We start from the raw sequence: 22,084 nt of genomic DNA, 5'->3' as shown, positions 1-22,084 counted from the left end.
CCAAGTTACCCCCACAGGGCTCTGTCTTGCACAATGCAAGGGCAAAAGTAATGTGTGTCTTAGTGCAAGCTCAGATTGACAAGCTGGGCTGGAAATGGAGGGGAACCTGATCTCACATTAATGGGACCTCTGCCTGGGAGCTGAAGTAAGGCTAAAAAGGGGTCGGCGTAGCTAAATGCCTCATTGGCATGCTGAGAATGGCACTTCAGACCAGGTCTTCTCAGGCATGTCCATGCTTCAGCAACATTTTTCCTTTGTATTACCTGGCCCCTGGGAGAATACAAGAGTGGACATGCAAGGGACAAACTTCTGTTTGATGCAGAGAACTACGCGTAGTGTTTAGTCTCAAGCCTTATGCAGTCCTCACACACAGCTTCTTCTCCCTCCTCTGCTGGGTGAGTTTCATACGCCACGGGTACTAGACACAGTGTGAAAACCAAGACCATACCCGGGGTTGTACAGTGCACGTGGTGCTGAGCCATAACCAGGCAGGGGAAGGGGCTTGCACTAAGCATGGAAAATGATGCTAATCTTAGCCTGATGCTGTTTCAGAGGCAAGAAGGTGGTTTACCGCGGGTTTCAAAATGACAAAATACACGTCAAGGCCAAGTGATGACTCAGGTCAAAGCCACAATGAAGCGTCCTTAGGTAATTTTTAGATCTGAAAGTGTTAGCCTGGTTTCTCCCAGATGAATATAAGAGCAGAAGCTCAGGGATGCCAAATAGCACTCAGTAACCAGCTTGGGCTTGAAACCTTATTCCCAGGGGCACCTTGATTTTAACTGTGCCTACCAGACAAGATGTGTTTTCTAGAAAAACGTAGCAAAACACTTTATTTCTGAAGAGCAAATTGCCTCATCTTCCTTCCCTGCCACATTAGCTTTGGGTTATCTCCTATCATAATTACATCTCATTAATCCTAATAAAATACAAAATGAAACCATAGCTAGACCCCTCTACTACGTGATGCAGCCCTGCAGTGCATGACTTTAAAGAGCCGCTTGGACAACGAGGTGCATTCGTTGGTTGAGGGCAAACCCGTTTTTCCCCTCTCAGATGGTTTCAAAACCTGCGCCAGGTTCATGAATGACTGGTGCCTCCTGAGACCGGGCGTGGGGGGTGGGCACCATTTGTAGTGGGCGGCAAGCGGGGACACGGGCATAGCGGGGTGGGGGCGGGCGCTGAGTCCCCGGTGGTGGCTTTGGCGGCAAGTGGGGGGGGCAGGTGGCAACAGCCTGCAGCAGCTTCAGCGCGTGCCCCCGATGTGTCACCTCTGGCCAGGTTCATCCAGGCGCATTTCTCTTGCTGAAGTCACTGCCGAGCAGGGCCGGGCGAGACAGAAAGGGGCTAATTCCCCCACTATTCTCCGGTTATTATTATCATGATCCGGAGACGTTTCCCCGGGGTCGCCAGCGGTCCGGCTGGGCCTCCCCCCAGCCCCACTTGCTGGTCCCCCCCGCGCTGTGTGCGCGGGGCAGGAGTCAGGCTGTCGTGCCGTGCCTCAGTTGCCCTAGCTGTAAAATGGGGACGGCAGCGCACCTTTCCATTTCTTGCTCTGCACCCGCCCCTACTCTGAGCCCGGGGCGGCCGCGGGCTCCCGGGCGGGCCGGGGGGGGGGCCGCGCCGCGCTCAGGTGGGGCAGGGGCCTGGCTTGGCGGCGCGTTCATGGCGTCACAGCACCTCGCGCAGACGTCACGGTGCTGGCACTGCGTCTCCCCGCCGCGGCGCGGGTGGCGGCAGAGCGGCGAGCGCCGCCTGCACGAGGCGCGCGTTCACATCGTCGCGCCGCCTGGCTCCGTCCCTGGTCGGGGGCTTGTTGCGCGCCTGCCCCGTGCCACGCACCGGTCGTGGGGCGCTGGACGGAGGTGCGGAGAGGTGAGCCCAGGCAAGAGCAATGCCACCGCTTCTGCGAGCGTGCTTCCTTTTCCCTTCGCCCGGGTCATTGTTTTCAGTTGTTGCTGGCTAGGGACAGAAACCGCCCCGGGTGTTTTTGTGTCAGCTTTGCTATCCCCTTCCCCTGCTGCAGCGTCTGGGTTGCGAGCAACTTCTTGAAAACGGAGTTATTTCTGCGAGGGTCTAGAATTTAAAAACAGTTAAATACACCTTTTATTTGCTTTGCAAAGATAACCTGGATGCCGGTCTGGGGTTACTTGGCAGCGTCCGCTTACCCCCACAGTCTAAGGGCCGAAGAAATAATTGACTCTTATGCAAAAGTTATTCCCTGTTTCTTTTGTAGTAAACAGCAGGTCGGGAAACGTGTCTCCAGCAGAAAGTTGACTATATTTTCTTACAAGTAATGATGGCATGGGAATTCCAGTGTTGCCGCCCTGCCAACAAGTTACCCCCCTGCAAGCAGGACTTACTCGCTTGTGACCTGTTACTGCACCGAGATAAAAGAAAACGCACAGATCCGAGTCTTACATAAATCAGTATTCCTGAGCCAGGCTGATGTCAGACCAATGTGTTTAGAGCAGACTTGAATGATTGTGAGTCATCTACTTTGTGACACTTCCCTCCCTCTTGCCACACATTGGGGATCGCAAGTCCAGTGCATAAAACAGCTGCGCTTTGGAAATAAAAACTATGATTAAAAAGGTCTCATAACAAACCCTGTTTGGGCTATCCCGTCTGTTGCGAGACCTCTGGAAACGGAGAATAACCGGGGCGTCAAAAAAGCGTAGGTGAGCTTGTGCTGGGTGAAATGGTGATGACAGAAGGTGGGATGAGAGTTGCAGTCCAGTTACTCTGAACATCTGAGACTGCGTTCACTGCCCCGGAGAGGAAGGGGTACCTTGGCACCGGAAGATTTTTAGAATAAGGGTTGTATTTTTACTTTTTGGTGTCTAGCACTATGGGACTCTGATCTGATGGGGAGTCTTTAAGTCTTACAGATACAAGAAATAACAGCAATCAAGCACATACGGTGTAAGAGTAGTTGTTTTTCCCTGTGTATTCTTCCTTTCAGCAAACACAGAGATTTAGATTTTCAAAAGAATGAAACCTTCAGTGTATTAGCTGGTAGGTGCCAACCCTGGAGAAAATCTAGCCCTTATAGGCAACAAGCACTTCAGACGTCAGGCCCAAACTATATGCATTTGAGGGCAAATGAATAAGACATAAGGAGAAAGAGCTATGTGCCCACGTACGTTTAATCTTTTCTCCGCTGTGAGCTGCATGTGGAATAAACCTACTGAAAATGGAGTTTCTAAAACTACTTACCAATGAAAGCAGTCATGACCTCAAATTTATGATGGATTGTTAGTAGTAGTGGCAGCGATATTTCAAAAAATATTTTCCAGGCAGAGATGACAATCGGGAAGATTAACCGCTAATTTGCAACAACTCCATGGCCTGAAAAATGTCCACATAAAGTATTTGTCAAATAATTGCATGTGAAGAATGGTGGATAAAAACCAAGCTTATTTCTGTCTGTCCGGGTGCTTACATTGCTCCCATCACTCCAGTACCTGAGCACTCCCAAATATTTACGAATAGAAACATCAATGTTAATCTCCCTCTTCTTTTCAAGCCTATGGGAGAAGTAACTTGATTTAGCCAAAGTAGGTTGTTTATGACTATTTATTTGAATGAATGGGTGGCGTGGATCTACATGTTCCTTCCTACAGGAGGAAAAGTGAAGTCCAAAAAAAGAGTTTTGGAAGATGTAAAAGCTGAGGTCATTTAGTCTCTTCTCTCATGAAGCCTCAGTTACCGTGACAGCTTTGTCTCCTGCATTAACAAGATCCTCCTTCTTCGCTCACTGTTTCACTGTGCTGGGTTGGCAGAAGGCAGCTCTTGCAGGGGAAGAGGCTGCTTCTTAGGTGGCTCTGTCCAGTGACTGTGAACTTCCAGGGGGACGCTCGGATCGGACTGTGGACTCAGCGTGTGCAGAAGATCAGATAAGCCACAAACAGAAAGGCAAAGGCTGGGATCTTCAGAGGAGCCTATGACCTTTAGATACCCAAAGCCAACAGGACTTTGGTACCTAAGTCTTCTAAGCTTGTCTGACGTTTTTAGCTGCGATTCACATTTTACATTTCCCAATCTTGTGGGCCAGCATTGCAGACAGCATCAAGAATTTGGCTCAGGGGTGATCTGATGGCCACCTATAAGTTTATCAGGGGTGACCACAAGGATCTGGGGGAACGTCTGTTCACCAAAGCACCCCAAGGGATGACGAGGTCGAACGGTCATAAGCTACTGCAAGACCGTTTCAGGCTGGACATAAGGAAGAATTTCTTTACTGTCCGAGCCCCCAAGGTCTGGAACAGTCTGCCAGTGGAGGTGGTTAAAGCACCTACACTGAACACCTTCAAGAGTAGATTGGATGCTTATCTTGCCGGGATCCTATGACCCCAGCTGAGTCCCTGCCCTTTGGGCGGGGGGCTGGACTCAATGGTCTTCCAAGGTCCCTTCCAGCCCTAATGTCTATGAAATCTATGAAACCTATGAAATTTGCTTGACAAAAACAAACGCTTCATCTTATTTCTTAGAGGAGATAGCAAATGATAGTAGGTACAGCTTTCCCTGTCACCTGGGAATGAAGGACTGTTAATGCTGGTGTTTTGGTCCATTATAATAATGTTATATTCCAGTCCTCCCAAAAATTTAAATGATAAAAGAGATATTCTTCTTTTCTCATTCCCAAAATGATCATCTTGTTTTGTGCTATTAGGATGTCTGCTGTTCAGAGATGGCTAATTTTGGTCGTGGCTGGTTTCAACCCTGACCATGGACAGACATGTATTTGTAGTGCTGCAAATGATGCAGTACCGTATAGTGCTACAAATATACACTGCTACAGGGGGGTGTACACACTCATTGATGGCCTTCCAAGCTGGAGTGCTACAAAGTTGTTGCAAAGGCATGCTCTCCAGCACTGGGGCAATAGCAGGTTCCCCTACCAGCCCCCCAGGGAAGGGAGCCTAGAGAGTGACAGCCTGCTCTCTCCCCTGCCAAGGGAACAGGCAGGCTGCCAGTGCCACCGCAGCGCATGGCTCCATACTGCTGTGATGAACAAAGCTGCAACCCCTACTCCTGGCTGGGCTGTAGCTCTGCTTCTCATCACTAACTGCTGCACGTGGGAGCATCAAGCTGTCGTTGAGCCCTGTGCAGCTGCTCTTCCTCCCTCCCTGCCCAGGGGTGGTGGGGGAGTAGGGAACCCCCCCGCACCGCAGGTAACTTTGCACACATTACTTGTGGCAGTACAATACACAGAGCTACAGAGAAGTTCTACATTCAAGAACATTTTTATAGCACTTTCACAATTTTTGTAGCACCACAGGCAGGGTGCACCTCCGTACATCCTGTACACATGGAGTACGTATAGTAGTACAAATATAACACCTGTCCACAGCCCCTGTATTCCAGTAAACTACAATGCATTATAGGATCCTTTGCAACAATGGTGTCATACTTACAAGAGCTTATTAAAAAAACTGTTACCCTAAACTAGGAGTTCAGGTTGCCCTCCTACGATATGCCTGTCAAACAGTTTCAAAACAACATTTTTACTACAAAGTTTTATGTGCCAAATCCATCCTTAATAAGACTGCGGAGAGGTCTTTGGAATTCCAAATTTGGCCCCACATATCAAAAAAGGATATTTTTGAGCTGTTTTTTCCATTAAGCTCTCCACATGCTAGCTCAGTTACTGACACTTCATTGTTCTTGAACAGCAAGCAACATATTTCCACAAATACTAGATAATGTTTTTTGACTGTGAGTTAAACATATCAACTGGTATCTTTAACACAGACTTGCAAACCCAAACTTTGTTTGAGTCACACAGGTCCTTCTGGGAGCCCTCATGTTCAACGTACCGCATGAAAAATTCTCCTTTTTGTATACATTTACTTTAGTCTTTAAGAGGCTTAACTTAAGTATTTCCAGACTCTCTAGCAAAATACAATGCCTAAGGAAACCTGAAAGACTTCAATTATAACTTCCTTTTCAAGCATCTCAGGTGCTTAGATAGTGTATCATAACAAAACCCCCAGCAAAACAGCCATTTTACTCAAATTACAAGGCACAATTAAATGTGTCATAAATAACATCATTGTCTCTCTCTTTGGCACATCACTGACATGCACTCAGTGGCTGGGCTTTTTAACTTGTTTAATTTATGTTCAAAATTCTTGCTTATTCTTTTTTAGGCTATTGTTGACCATGAATCTGAGTCCAGCCTGGTGATCTTTAGGTAATTTTAATGCAAGATAAATGCTAAATGTTTTGAGTAGCCCTTGGAGAAAACAAGAATGTCCCTTAGGGTGGAAACGGATGTACCATTTGAAATGTCTCCAGCTTAGAAACATTTAAAACACATAGTGCTTCAGCTGCAAGACACATTCAGCCCCTGTTGCGCCCCTCCCTCCGCACTGGAGCACTTCAAAATTGCCATGGCTGGATATTGCAGCCAGGTCTCCAGCCAGGGGTGCAACAGGGGATGGGAACAGGGCCCATCCCCTCTGCTCCTTCTTAGCCATGGGTCCTGAGCAGACTGTCATACTGGGTGCAGGGAGCACTGGCACCCCGACAAGTCATGGTGGTGGGGCCCCAGCAGTTGGGGTGTTGCTGCTCCCTGTACTCCTGTGAGCTCCAGCATTGGAGCTCCTGCACTTGGGTCACTCTGGGCACTGAGATCCCTTCATTAGTCTGAGCTGTGCTCTTCAGCCCAAGCTAAAAGGCAAGGCCTAGGAAAAGGGCAAACCATTGTGTGCCAGGCAAGAGTACCATGTCTACCTGTGTAGCCACTGAGCACAATATATTGCTAAATAAAGCAGAACCCTTAGCATGGTTAGCGAGTTTTAATCATCAGTATGACTAGACACCATTATGGTTGGACAGACACTTGACTGAGACGATCTGGGATGATCCAGCCTTGAGCAAGGGCTGGACTAGATGACCTTGTGAGGTCCCTTCCAACCCTACTTTCTGATGATCCTATGAACGTGGCCAGGTAACTATATTTTGCTTCCTGGACATTTTGTGGTCGGCTGCAGCACATTTAATCCCTGATTCTTTGGAAGTGAAAGGTATTTTTTAGAGTTGTTGGTGTAGCCCTTCCAACCTGTCCAGTTTGTGTAGCATGAGCAGTATGCAGAACAGAGACAGAGGCCTAACTAACCAATTTTTGCACGCTGGGCACAACCCTGCTGGGGAGGGGGAAGATTGCCAAATGACAGAGGATGTGTGTATGTGTGGAGAGGTCAAGGTAGTCAGCCTTGCCCACCTTGGGAACTGAAGAAACCCAGCTGCTGCTGCCCCTTTGCTGCCCCAGCTGCTCCTGCAGCAAAGACTCCCAGAGGCCTCCATTGTGGCAGCTCTTCTAAGTCAGCCCTTGGGGCTCTGCTTGCCCACCCCTAGTTACACTACTCTAGACAGTGCCTGTGTATCCTTTTATTTGCTCCCATGACTCCTACCTTTTGAGGGACTGAATTTAGTTACAGGATGGAGATGTGCGCGCCCTTGTGCATTAGCCTGAATCAGAGAAGGGCACGCGTTCCCTGAAAAGGTAATCGGAATTTAGCAGTTCCAAGTTAACGTTGCCTGCATCTTTTAATGACTTACTTATATGTTTTGGACCATTACTCAAAGTAATAATGTGCAGGACAAACTAGTTCATAAGCCTGATTCTGATTCAATACAATTTAAAACTAGTTTAATTCTGCTTACGCTGCTGTATGAGCAGGACCAAGTCATAATAGCTCTAAATGAGGGATGAGGTGTGTCACAATGCCATATGCGGGGGTCTCCCCAGTGCCCCAAGTTTCGCCCTGCTGTCCCAAGGAGCAGACCAAGGTTTGCCTTGGGATAACGCCTTACTCCCGCAAGCTTCAACTCCACCGCACTTATACTGGACCCCACAGCGAGCTGCGGACAGTGAATCTTTGCTAGCTCCAGCTAGTTTCCCCTTGAGCTGTTAACAAACTCTGGGTCCCCTTCCTCCAGAGAAGGGGTGGTTTGGAATATCACTTGCCCTGAGATCATGCTTTACTACAGGCAAACAGTAAGGTAACAACAAATGAAAGGCTTTATTCTATAGGAGAAAAGAATGACACAAGAAAAACTGACCATATACTTTGAATGCAGTGTACACAAAACCAGATAAAATTTCTTACCCTCTTTCCTGACTACAGCACCACCTTCGGAGTGTCTTATCCATTTCTAAACTTTAGCCTTCCTGCTGAGTCTGCCAGTCCCCAGTGGCTGGAGACATACAGACTCACCAGGAGGGTGGGTTGATCCAGAGACCACCACTGCTCACAGAAAGCTCCCAAAACCCTCCAAGCCAGTTTTGTTCACCTTCTTTTGATGAAATTCTCTAGAAATCCTTTCCTTCCTGGGACACCTAAAGTTCCCCTAGCTAATTGTCTTCATTATTGTGGGGCTGATTTTTCCCATTACAGGCAGACACAATACCTGGGGTACCCATGCCAGGAATAGCCCATTCTGCCTGTATTTAGGAGTGGCAATCGTTCTTGCTATAAGCCAGTGATCCTTATTAGTTTCACCTTCCCTCTGTTCCTTTGCCATAGAAACAGCTTTTAAATAAAGGCCTAGTTGCAACTTTTCATTAAACTACAACTCCAAATCATAAGCATATATACAGACAGCATAACGTAACATAATATAACCCATACAATGATGAGAAGGATGTAAAGGAATACAGCTATTACCAGTTACTGAATGACACTGAACACCAGGTCAGTCATGTCAAACTTGGGACAGATGTCTTCATGGGAGGCACGCTAAACTCCAAATTATTCCTGCTATTATGACAAGGTGAATAGTCATGAATTCCTAAAAAACTAGCCTGCATTTCTTAAAAGATTCCTTCTCCTTCCCCATGCCAAGTGGTTGTGCTGGGAGGTGTCCACGAAGGAATTGCTGTGGCCGGTGGAATGTTAGTCTGTGCGGCACGTGGTTCAGCGCATGTCCAGCGCGCACCCTGCAAGTCCAGCTGTGCAAAACTTATCACCAGTGCAAGGAGAGAAATAACTTTCCAGGGGGGAAGAAAAGCAAAATAGTTGGCATGTCAACTTTCAATCTGAGAGGCTGCAAGGCAGCTCAGGGGAAGGAAAACCTGCCAAACCTTAGTCCCTTCAGTGGCTGTCCTGTTTTTAGTAACATCCAGATCTAAAGGATGTTAAAGGGCAAAAAAGAGGAAACAAAAAATAATTGTGTGAACTTCCTGGTAACTTCTGTTGTTCTGGAAAAGAATTGTGTTGGAAAACTTAAAACCAGCAGCCAGTGCAGAATTGCTGATTGCAGACACTCCACTATGCAATCAAGGGGAAATGGGGATTTTGGTGGGAGGGACACTATCAGCTTTTAGAAACTGCTACTTAACAGTTGCTACCAAGGGATACTTTGATTAGTTAATATTTGGATGTCTATTCTGTCTAAACAGTTGGTCTGTGAAGCATGGTAGAGTGACACTCTTCGGGTGTCACGAATGATTTTGAAAACAATTGTGTTTGTTTGATTAATTAAATTGGGGTTTATTATTTAGCAGCCAGATTTATTTCAGTTAAGTACTTGGCAACTACGTTTCTTTTTTTTAATGCATAGACCCAAGTAAAGTGATACTTACTTGGTTTTAGCAAACATCTGAGGTTCAACATGCTGGCCACCTCCACTAACTCCCCTAAACAGGGTAACTGAAGCAGACCGGGTGCCCACAGCTCAGTGTTGCAAGTGGGGTGAGAATTAGGAGCTCCTACTCCATATGCCAGCTCTCAGGTGGTTAGACCACACTGGTTGGCTGCTCCATCCTAGCTTGCTTTCTGTTTCTAGACTGGCAGCTTCACAAAAGCCCAGCATCCGTGCTGAAGGCTGTGATGTACAAGCAAACTGACTTCCTTCACAATTTCTCATGAGTTTACATGACCAAACTCGTTATCTAATTCACTCCAACACGACCCCAGAACTTACTTCTGTATAGCTCCTCTTTGTTCATGTGGCTCACCTGGCTGGCGGCAAATCTGCGGTACCAGATTGCCCTCCCTTTTCTCTCTGCTCTATGGCAGGCTGTTTGGGCACAGGTGGCAAAGCCTGTTGTAATTTGTGTTTGCTGCAGCACACATTTGTTCCTGTCCCTTCCTCCACATGAAGGAGAAAGAAAGACTAGTGAGCCTCTGTGGTTGTTCACAGGTGGTATGTTCACACCATTTGCTCCCACTACTGAACGTAAAGTAAAAAATATCCTCCTAATATGGAGACAGTATAACATCCTGTATTGATTTAAGGAATGACTCACATCCTGGATAATATTTTGAAATTGTGGTCACCGTGAAGACTGGCGTTGCACTGAACGCCCCTGTGGACCCACCACGGTGCGGTGTGGTTAGGTCGCCTCTGTCAGCTGAGAAGCAGCAGAACTCAGTGATCACCCCATCAAAGTGAATCCCCCAAGGATTATTCCAGCCAGGAGTGGACTTCCTCCTAACAGAAACGTGCCAGCTAAAAAAAAGAGAGACGGAGGTGATGAAGGGGAGTTTTCACAAAGCCGAACTGGGGAAAGACTTGGAGAAACATACTGGAAGCCAGGCCTGCTTTTCTAACTGGGGAGAGCTGGTTTTGGCTTCAGGACAGCTCAAGGTTAGATAAGTCAAAGCATAAGCTACCAACCCGCCTTCCTTCCTAAATGCGGATAGCCCCGCCGGGCCTGCCAGGGGCATTGCATTTGGGGAGAGTGGGGGCATGTTTGGGGGGAGGGAGGGTTGTGCTAATAAAGATCTATAAACTCTTGTGCTTTTCCTTTAAGTGCTTAAGGGATCAGAAACTGTGCTCAGAGCCTCTCCATGTCTGTTGCTGATGTCTATCATGTGACTCCCAAAAAGTAAATTGTAAACAGGACTGCAATATCTTCACTGGGATTCTCGGGAGTGGATGTATTTGACACTGCATTGGAAGGGCCAGTGCTCATGGGAGGATGCTAGAAAGGAGGGTGCATGCCCTTAGAATAAACCAAGAGACCCCAGTGATAGGGCTGGAGCCTGGCTTCTGTGCAGCCAACAGAGGCTTAAAACATCGGGGGTCCCCTGAGAGGCATCTGTTGAGCTGCCAGCAGGGACTGCTAAGCCAGATGTTTTCACCCACCCCAGCGTAAAATCCCAGGACCAAGCTGAGGACCCACGGGTCACTAAGCCATGGAGCTAGGATTGCTGTGGTTATGATTTTAAAAACTTTTCTCTTCCCTTGTCCTGTCAATCAGATAGGAGGCTGAGAACAATCAGAGGCTTGACTGCTTGTGGTTAAATCTTGCTGTTATATGTGCTGATGTAAGGCCTCCAGTAGCTACAGTTATACCTGAACTCACAGGCCGTGTCCAGATGAGGGCGAGCGTGCAGTTTGTGGCACTGCAGACCTGGCACGCAGTGCACATGCGGGCATTCCCCGCACTGCTACCTTGCAGCATGGCTGGGTGGTTTTGACCCAGAAAATTCTGGGGTGACGCATGCAATGGCAGCATGTATTGCCCAAAACTGGAGCCTGGCCGGCCAAGCTCCCAGCTGCAGCAGTGCCATGGCTACAGCTCCCCAAGACCCCCAGGTAAGGCTGCTGGGGCCAGCACAGTTGCTGGCCCCAGCCTCCCCTATGCCACCTGGGGTAACCTGCTGCACGCCAGAGGGCACGTGGCACAGGTGTTCCCTGGGGGACAAGTAGCAGTGGCACAAGGTATGCCAGGGAAACAAATGTCTGTGCTTGTGTGGGGACAAATATTAGTGGTACAAATATGTGCTGCTGCTTTGTAATGCAGTGCGTGCCTCTGTGCATGCACTTTGTTACAGGACATGCTGTCCTGCTTTGGAGAAACTGCCCTTGCCCAGCTCCGCCTGGCTCCCATCATGCTAGAGCAGCCGGGGCACAAATGGAAGAGTGGAGATGCTTTGGCCACCAGCCAGATCATCTCCCTGGAAGACCAAGCCTCCACTTGGACCAAGCCTCCTATTATAGCATGTGCCATGTGGCATTTTTTTTGGAGGGGGGTGGGGGTTTCTGCCAGGAAATCCCAGTAGTAAATTTTGCCCCTATGCTGCAGATTTGCAGCACAGGCCACATTTTAATGTTCTGCGTATGTGGCTTGGGATCCACTAGCTGCACGTGCCTGCATGTGGGGACACGGTCACTGACTTAGAGGGGATGCCTTGTGGGTTACTTTGAGATGCTGATGGTGGGTCATCACCAGTGGTTGGCTGCAGTGAGCTGGTGCTGGGCCCTGTCTCAGAGATTTGTCTGATGAGATCCCTCTATTCCAGTAAAGCAAAAACTTTTCCAAAGGAGAAGATGAGTTTGGCATGTCTAGATTTACTATGTCGACAGGCACAAATATTTAAGAATCATTGGTCCCCTTCCACATTCAAGAGGATGGCTTGAAATTCTTCCTTGTGAGAAGGTATTTAGCAGAATTCAAAGCTGACAGGGCCGTGCCACGAGCACTTCTGCTATGACCTCAAACGTGCAACCTCTGGACTGCCAACTGTGGGCTTCAGCACCCATGCCAGCCCAGCCCCCACTTAAAATACTAAAATATGAATAATAAAAGTGTTACGTTCTTTAGTTTGCTGCCTGTATGTGATGCATTTAGCATTTCCATTTCCTAGTTCTTTCTCTGCAGCCACGTGACTTGCAAGTAAAACACTAAATATTACAAGACTCACAATGAAATTGCAAGCATTGGCCACAGTTTTTTATAAGATCACTTTTTGTCAGAAAAAAACTAAGCCAATTAGCAAGGAATTTGTGGGGGGAAGGATGTGAATCTGATGTTTTCCCCTGTCCTGGTAAGCTATGCAAAAGGGAGGACTGTGGATTTATTATGCCCCTGTGTCTTGCCTTGTATTTGTCTTTTTAATAGAAATGCTGACAAGGAACTATATTTATGAAACAGGAGTGAGCAGTTTTAGTAAAACTGATAGCGGTGTAACTTTATTATTGCCATCCTTTTAAATGGTCATTTAAATGCCCAAAGACTCTTTGGGTGTCACAAATGATTCTGAAAACAATTGTGTTTGATTGATTAATTAAATTGGGATTTATTATTTAGCAGCCAGCTTTATTTCAGTTAAGTACTTGGCAACTACATTTCTTTTTTTTATGCATAGACCCAAGTAAAGTGATACTTGGTTTTAGCAAACATCTGATGTTCAATATGCTGGCTACCAAGTCTTGGTTCTGTTAGCCCTCGGCTCTAAGCTCTTGGCTCTGCACCTGATTCAGGTTTTTGGAAAGCTTTTAAAAGCACTTTTATTCTGCCTAAGTCTCTCTTTATTCTCCCTAATCCCTAATTTTATTTTCCCTAATTCCCCCTAATGAAGAGTGCTCTCTTAATCTGGGTATGATTATTTGGCCTATGTGGTCCAGCCCCTAACCTCCCTGACCCCTTAGGTTTCTCTTCCATGTTGCACATTCCCTGGGTCTTTTTCCCATATGGGAAGATTATTCAGTTGCCCTGCCCCATGATTTGGTGGTGGTGATGGCTTACAGCAGTAGGAGTCAATGTTTCTGGCAGACATGCCACAAATTGGCCCCGCACCCAGTCTCTTTTCTTTACCTGAACTGGTGCTCAACTTTCTGCTCCCTGCCCTGTGCTCCCTGCCCAAGATACTGCTCTTCTTTCTGCTTCCTGCTCCATTTACCTTGTCCACTCACCAATCTGCCATGACACAGAGGCTTCCTATGCCACTTGTGACACCCATGCTGCCAGTTAGCCACTCCTGGTTTACAATATCAAGATTGCAGGACGACAGCGTGGTGCACATCCATATATACCCAACTTATGCCACTACTTCAGCAAAAAAATATCCCTAGATAATCCCATCCCTAAAAGTGCAGTGAAAATGGAGAAAAGATAAGATTACAACATCTACAGAAAGTAAATAGTTCTGGGACCTAGTGTACCAAAAGTACAAGCTGAATGTCTTCTACTCTGAGGCTGCCACCCGAGTCACAGTGGTGGATATTGGGATTGCAGAGTGGTCGCCTGCCAGGCGCGCAGAACACAATGGTTAAAACTACTGTCCTGAACTCCACTGTATGTTCACAGGTGACCAGAAACTCCTGGTGCATTGCTGTTACGTACTGGCATTGGGAAATCGCATTCTTTAAGACTGAAATTCACCCTTCAAGAGAGGTACCACTCCTCAAAATAGGGCATCTATGTGACTGATAGGATGCAACTTCTGAAACAGAGTAGCTTAATCATGCCATAGCTATAGTTTCCAAATAGTTTCCAAATATACATCCCCTCACTTTGTCATACCTAGCTAAATATAACACTTTTAATCTTTCCTTGAAAGCACTTTCCTTCAACCTCCTAAATATTTTTGTCACTCTTCTTTGACCTTCTTCCAGTTGGCCACTGTTTTTCTGATAATGAGTTTCTATCTCCCACTAAATGTATGGATTAATATTCTTCAGCTTGAGCTTTTCCAAGTTGAATCTCATTTTGTTATCTTCTTGCATCCCTTTATAATCTTCATATGTGCCCTGCAGACACGTACATGCCTGCTTAACTTTCCTACCAGGAGTAATTTCACTGATTTTGTGCTGCTATTGACGGTATTCTCTTAAGCATAAGTAATGGTCTCTTAAGTAATCTTAAGCATGTGGGTAAGTATTTGTTGGCTCCGGGCCTTAGGTTGGAAGTGTCCTGGAGAAGGAACCTGGGTTGTTTGTATGTTTTGGAACATGGTACGTAGTAGCAACATTGATAAAGATGACTTTCAGGCAGAAACGCTAAGGTATTTCCAGTTTTTAAAACCTACAGTCAAAATGAAGGGCTGTTTCTAACCAGACTGTGTTTTACATAACAACACTACGTTTCAAGCTTTTGTCTTCTTCCTCCCTGAAGTGAAATTCCTGTTCTTGCCTCTCCCTGGCTGCGCATTGTTCTGTACTTCAGCTCATCTGAGTTTACTGCACAGTTGACTTCCCTCCTGTGCTGCTGAACTCAACAGATTGGAAATGCATTATTTTTTTTCTCCGCATATCTAAATAGAATTGAAAATATGTGTAACAAATATTCCCTGAGAGGCCATACATATTCTTGGTGTGTCTGCTTGCAACAATAGCTCTGCTGGTTTATTGTGTAATCAAGCAGACCGCCTAGATAGAGCAATTTTTGGTAGCACTCGAAACGCTAAGGACTGGATTCCTCGTAGATAGTTGGCACAGGATGGTTTAGATGACATCTCTCTGCGTCAGACTGGCCTCTTTTCCCGGCAGCAGATTCATCATAAGGCAGAGCAGGTGGTGTGGGCCCTCCATGCTCTCCCGCTGGGTTTCCAGCAGATGGGGGAAAGCAGCTTGAAGCAGTTGTCTTCAGCGGCACCTGGAACCCACCCATGGAGACTACCCAAGAGTTGTGTTAAATGCTGTTTCTTAGGCTTTGCTGGACACATGAGGACACAAGAAAGATCACAATAGCTTTCTTCTTTCATCTTCCTTCTACACCGACTTTTTCATGGGCAGCCTGTAGCTCAATTTCAGCTTTAATATCTCGTCAGCTATATTCAGGCCTTGAAGTACTTGAATCTACTATTTTCTTTCTCTTTTTTCCTTTGCTGACTTTTCCCTTTTTTGGTGTGCGATAAGAAAAGCCAAGACCAGGGGATTTAAACCAACATGCTATGCAAGTTCACAAATAGAAAAACAGGAATCCAGAAATGAGAGTGAAATTCCTTCCTGAGCCATTTTAACTTACATAGCTGCTCCATACATGGCAAATGATCTAAGACTTTACTGTACTGCATGGCAGCATTTGGGCTAAATACACAGATTGAAAATCACCACTGTGCAACAAATTCAGTCTGGCCAAAGCTGCTCTTTACCGTCAACTCTGTAATATATTGCATGACCCCGCTCTCTTTAAGCAACAATATTCTGAGTGTTTTCACTGACAAGTGCTCCTTATAAACAATTGAGATGAGTATCAGTGCTGGCAGCCAAGCCGAGAGCAAGAGGCAGACAACTGAATACAATTGTCAGAGCATCTTAACCATCAGGTAACAAACTCCATGCTCTTAAGGAGTGACACACAAGAGAACAACTGGTCAAAGTGCTTTCCTTTCACAGCAGCTAATGAGGTGAGCTTGAGTTCACAAAAGCTTCTGCTCTGTAAACATCTTAGCACGTCCGTAAGGTGCAATATCTATCCTGCCTTCTCCTAGCTTCAGACTAACGTAGCTGCTTCTCTTCAAAGAACTGCAACACACAGCACAAATACGGCACAAAGGTTTGGGGTTAAACTCTGTTTTTCCTGCAGTTCGGTTTTTACATCTGTCTGCAAGCGGATGGTGGAATTTTACTGCACATGACACTGACACTTCCCCGAGACCTCCGCATCTACAGCAGACACTTGACCAAATCCTTCACTCCCTTCCCAGGTAAATCCCCTATCTGGATGAAATCCTGCCACAGGCCCCAACTGGCAAGCCTCATCAGCACAGCACTTCTGAATATATCAGCTTTAGACATGCCTATATCCCATTGGCTTCAATGGGACACAGTACATAGAAACCTAAGAGATAGTGGTTCTTTCTGGTCCTGAGTCTGTTGAGTCTAATTCCCTGCTATAGCAGTTGACCATGTCATTTAATATCTTTCACAAATTTATCAAGCACCATGCAACTCATGCAATGTTAGCTGCCCTCCTGCTGGAAGATTTTTCTAGACCCTCATGTGCTCAATAGGAGCAGACTTGGATCTATGCTGAAGTGAGTAGCTGCAGTGGGGCCTTAGGGAGTTGGGTCTAGATCCACAAAAGGACCCAAGGACTTATGACAGAATTTAGGCAGTTAAATCCTTGACCTTTTAGTTGATGCAAAGTCCACAGAACTGATGAATGTCCCAAAAAGTCTTGAATTCTTCTTGTACAGTAGGTCTGCTTCATCAGGAAGGATGGGCAGTGAGCTCTGGCCTGGTGGTGTAATGTGGGAGTCCTGGGTTTGAACCCTCTTTAGCCAAGGAGGTCTCACTTCTGGGTGAGTGGTCTAACCACTAAACAGCCATCTAAAGATGGGACCACTGTCCCCAACAGCACCGCCATGCCCCCTTTCTTGCACTGTGAAAGAAAAGAATGACAATTTGGGCAACTTAGGTACCTCACTCCAAGAGCATGCTCAGGCTGTGAAATCATATTGGACAAAAGAGTCCATCTTAAGCCTGCAAGAGCAGTAGAATTTAAAACACACCCCTTTTGTTGCTTGTGTAAATGGCCCCTTGCTGAGTGAAATAGCTGGAGTGAATCCCATTCCTAGTACCTGACCTTCCCCATGCATTAGATAACCCGTGCATTATTTAGTTACTTATCTCAGGGCTGTGGGTTGCACTCCGAGAGCCCAGCACTTACAGGTTAGCTACATCATAAAGGCTTACGTTTTTTTGTGAATCTAGCCCTTGAAGGATCTGCTGCCAAGTTTTGCCAAGGTTTTGCCAACAGAAGGTTTTAGCTAAGAGAATCTGAGGAAGAAATGCTCAGAATAAGACCAGACTTCTGAGTGTTTTAAAAGGAAAAAAAATAACTGAAAAATTCCACCCAACTGTATTGGGATGTCTATGATGTATTATTTTAATTATCTATACTGAATATTGAACATACAACCACATAAGAAAGGACAAACACCTATGAATATCCTCAAACAGAATAAATTGATAGAGCATACCAATGCATTTTGACAAAATATGCAGGCCGTAGCAACACAATAAAGCATGCTGGAAGTTGGATTTGAACGGACTGCAAGAAGAGGAATAAGACAACACAAGTTTGTCACAGCAGCGCTGGAGGGTGCCTGTGGATTTAACAAAGCAATGGAGAGAATAGGTGGGGTTTTCAGAGCTACTAAAATGACTGGCTCATTGTTCATTAGTCATTTCACTTTCTGTTCATGTGCCAGCGCACAGTGTTGCCATGTTTGAGTTGCCACTGCTGTTTGTACCCATCAATATTATTTTTAAAGGTAATGCAGTCATTTCACTATGATCTTATATGAATGTTTCATTCTTAGGTTTTGCAAAACCTGATTTGCACAAAACATAACCTTTAAGCCGACTGTCCTGGCTGTGCCTGTAGGATGTGAGCACAATCCATGTCGCCTTCAGAAGTAACATAAATATTCCATGAGCTCCAACAGGATTTAAGAAGCATAAGTAGCTTGGTTTGCAGGAGAAGGCTATGATCAGACATGTCTGTCTTTCTGCTGATTACATTCCCAACATTTTACTTGCAGTGCCCACTGTTTTACCCGTGTGCCTTAGTTAACACGGTGGTTACGAGGGGCTGGATTCACAGTTCTGAGAAAAAGTAGCCCTGTAGGAATGCACAATCTAGGCCCGGCAAGGTGAGACTCTTCCACAAGGTGATCGCGTTCCTCCAAAGGCTCCAGTGCTAGGCAGTCGTCAGTCAACCTGCTGAGAAGACCTATTAATATTCACTCTGGTGCCTGCTTTGTGATACGAATGAATACTTGACTTGGGGCCACTTGGTTTACAGAAGCCCCTAAGTATTGATCGAAACTCTTACAATTTGTTCATTCTGACTCAGGACAGATTGCAAAAAAGCCTTCATACTTCATTCCCAGTCTCCATAGCCAGACCCACCTTCCTAGTTAGTAGGGTTGTGCGAAGCTTTGGACCCAGATTCGATTTGGCGGCGATTCGGCCCAATTTGGTGGCTGAATCTCCAAATCCGAATTGAATCAGAGGACCCTTTAATCTCTTCGAATCTAATCGGGACCCTCTAAATCAAGTTGGAGAGATTCGGAAAGATTCGGCACATGACGCGTCTCACAGGAGTGTGGGGGAACCTCCACATGCTCGGCAGTGGACCTAGAAGTGGACCGGAAGCACTTCTGGTCCACTTCTGGGTCTGCCGAGGAGTGCGCGGGCCCCCCCCAGCCTTCCCGGCTCAGCAACTGGTGCCTCCTGGGTCTAGGGGGCACCCGGCATCCCCCCATGGCCAATTGGTGAGCAGCAGGGGCATGGGGTGGGGGGGCCCTGCACGCTCCCTGGCGGACCCAGAAGTGGACCGGAAGTGCTTCCAGTCCACTTCCAGGTTTGCTACTGAGCATGCTGGGGTCCCCCCGCACTCCTGTGGGATGCTTCATCCACCCCAGCATCACAGCGTCCACAAACCTCAAGCTACACAGGAAAAACTTTTAGAGCTGTGTCTATGTCTGAATCACTGATTCTTCAAATTGGCACCGAATCTTCAGGTTTGGATTCAGCCAAATTGAATCAGGGACAGTGATCCGAAACAACTAATCGAATCACTGTCCTTGATTTGGGCTGAATACAAATCGAATAGGGCCCGCTTCACACACTCCTACTAGTTAGCTTAAAGCACATCACTCGCCTTCTGTGTCCATATGGGCAAGCAAGAACAGTACCCTTAACTCGTTTGTGTGGGTTACACACCTTCTACTTTACAGTACTATGGAGAGCAGACTCTGCAAGGTTGCTACTAACTCAGGTGAGCAAGGACTGGACAGGTAGAAGCAAGCGTAGGGAAACTTTGAGTGAACTCCCTTCTGGGCCAGCACAGCTAAACCAGCATGGGTCACTAAAAAATGAGCACAAAGAATCAAAATATATGACCTGTGATTATCACTGTGGGGTAATACAGTGTAATGAATTACATACCATAACCACCTTTTCCTCTGCACAGGTTGCTAAATCTCACTCTAGTCCTTTATTTCTCTGATTCATTTTTAATTCAATCATTGCAAACCAAGAGGGCTTTGTCTTCCTCTCATTCTTGGGACGTGGAATTTTTTCAGCCGTACAAAAAGCGATATGTAGGGCTTCTGTTACAGGAACCATGCCTATATTGAAAGGCGTGTTAGGAAATGAAAACTGACCATTTGAAAACCAAAATTATGTTACAGCTCAAGATCCAAGAGATCCAATTTTCACTAGAAAATGTTTTTCTGGTTTCATCTCAACAGATGCTGTAGTAGCAGTTGATGCAAAATATGTCCCACTGAATAATGCATACTGCAGTGCTTTCCCAATTTACAAACTATGTCTTACCCAGAACTTGGGGAGTTGTATTTTTTTATTGCAAATGTTGGTTAGAAAAAGAACCTTTCCCTTTAACATGCTTGCAATGGCATCTCAGGACCGGAGAGTTACTCACTGGCTCTTTCTTTTTATCTCTGAAACCTTTTGCTTTCCTCAGTGTTTTATGCTGCTTTGACTGTGATTTCTGCACTGATAAATCCAAGGTAAAATGTTTGAGTATTTTATTTTGCCTGCATGACTTAGACTAACTGCTTTTCTTCTGCCTTTATTGATCCTCCCTTACCTTTCCTTCCTTTGGGTAGCACAGCACAGTTTTTCTTAAGCGCTGGGAACAGCAATGCTACGACACTCCTTGGTTACCACTGTATCCTGCTGCTGCTAACAATAACTGCGACAACAAGAGATGGATGATCAGAGTTTTAAATGTGCCTCCATTCAATTACTGGGCATTTTAAGAGGTTCTTGCTTGCTCCTCCAGAAGTCCTCTGTCTCTGCTGCAGTTATCAGCTGCCACATGATGACCTGCAGTTCACTGGGGTGTTGAATCAATAGAGTGGTATGTTCAGTAATTACAGCAGATGCTTTGCTGATTTTCCTGTCCTGTTAAATAGATTCACTGCCTTTTCATCAGCTCCTCAGAACAGCAGACTGATGGGTGTAACTAGAGGAATATGAAACCATAGACAAAATAGTGAATTCTTAATAAGATCTTTCTGAGATAACTCATTAAGTTATTGGGGGTGGGGGCAGGATTTCAGGCAAATGAATTATTAAGGTGGAGGCATCCTGTAATTTCTAATAAAGCTTCTGTCCTTTAATCACGACGACTGTTTTTATGTTTGTTGGGAGAAGCGCTAAGTAGAGTAAATGATGCATCTGAAATAGCCGAGCTACAGAATGCAAAGCAAAGCTCAGTAGAAAGGTCTGTGTCATCTAGGAAGAACTTCAATGCAAAGCATTAGATATAATGAGACCTGCATAGTTAATTATTGACTGATTTTTAAATAATCCTCCTTTTGATAAAGAAGATAAATGTACTCTGTTGTTGATTAGACAGCATTTTGCCTTTAGTGCTTTGGGAGACTGTATGTGCTGCTGATAGAAAGCAACTAATTTTTTGGATCCGACTTTAACTTTCTTCAAAAGCTTGGTTCAGAGTAAGAACTGTGCTTAGCTTACTAGAAAATGAACCTTTTGTCTCCCTCCTTCTGTTTTAGTTAAACTTGTATTTGCTTTTCAAGCAAGGTCACTGATCAGCTGACCAACTTTTTTAACAGCTGGAAAACACACATTTGCTGCTCTGAACCCATAACTGTTACCTCTCAGCACTGAAAAAGATACCTTTGTGAAAAGGGGAAAGCTCTTCTGTACTCTGGCTTTTTGTAGATGGGAGGATGAGAAGGTAACATGGCAACGTACTCTTTTAATGATAGTTTTCCTTTCATAACGAAGTGCTAAAAATCCAGCTACTGCAATGCAGGAGAAAATGACAGGCAAGGACAAAAATGTTGTGATATAGTTGATGAGATTTTGTTAATGTGTGATTTACTGGGAATGAACTCTGTTTACAGTCACAGGGTTAAATGTTTCTAATATGTAAAACTATTAGCAGAAACCTTTTCTAGAGTGACTATTACCTCTACTAGTCTCTGTGATTCAGTTAATTTGCAGCGGTAATCTTCTGGAGGCGGAGAGAAGGTACTGCTTTTGTTATTGCTGATGGGGACGGCGGGGGGTCTTACTGTGTCATGCAAAGGGATGCAGAGTAGATGAAGGGTTAAATGAGACTGTAAAGAAATACTCTTTGCGACTTGGCTTTTTAAAAAGACAGTACATAGTCATTCCAAATGGGTTGCTCGAGGGAATGAAAGTACTTCAATCTACACTATTACCTGTCAAATATCTGACTTTTTTATTTCCATTTCTCCACATATTCTTGCCTCGTGAAAAGTATTTTAATATAAATATGGCTTCATCCTCCCCGGGGCTGTTCTTTGTAGTAAAACTGAAAATCAAAGATGCTATTTATGCTGATGTGCTGTCTGCCTGGAGATTAAAA

The 22,084-nt window shown here is 45.7% G+C and overlaps 1 protein-coding gene across 4 annotated transcripts in view; it reads left to right on the top strand.

Annotated features, from left to right (window-relative positions):
- Positions 1 to 1,669: 1,669 nt before the first annotated feature.
- KANK4 (KN motif and ankyrin repeat domains 4) overlaps positions 1,670 to 22,084 on the top strand; it is a 53,930-nt gene continuing 33,515 nt past the window's right edge. For 2 of the 4 annotated variants that reach the window (XM_090048529.1, XM_090048527.1), the window contains exon 1: positions 1,670 to 1,875. The gene's annotated coding sequence lies outside the window, so the exon portion shown is untranslated. Of the gene's footprint in view, positions 1,876 to 21,304; positions 21,428 to 22,084 lie in introns of those variants that run through there. The other 2 variants (XM_090048530.1, XM_090048528.1) reach the window with 1 other exon arrangement.

This window comes from Crocodylus siamensis, chromosome 5 (genome assembly GCF_052110815.1).
Source record: "Crocodylus siamensis isolate JL-2025a chromosome 5, ASM5211081v1, whole genome shotgun sequence".
NCBI lineage: Eukaryota > Metazoa > Chordata > Crocodylia > Crocodylidae > Crocodylus > Crocodylus siamensis.
The sequence above is the reverse complement of the archived record's forward strand: the minus strand, read 5'-3'. Positions and strand labels throughout refer to the sequence as shown.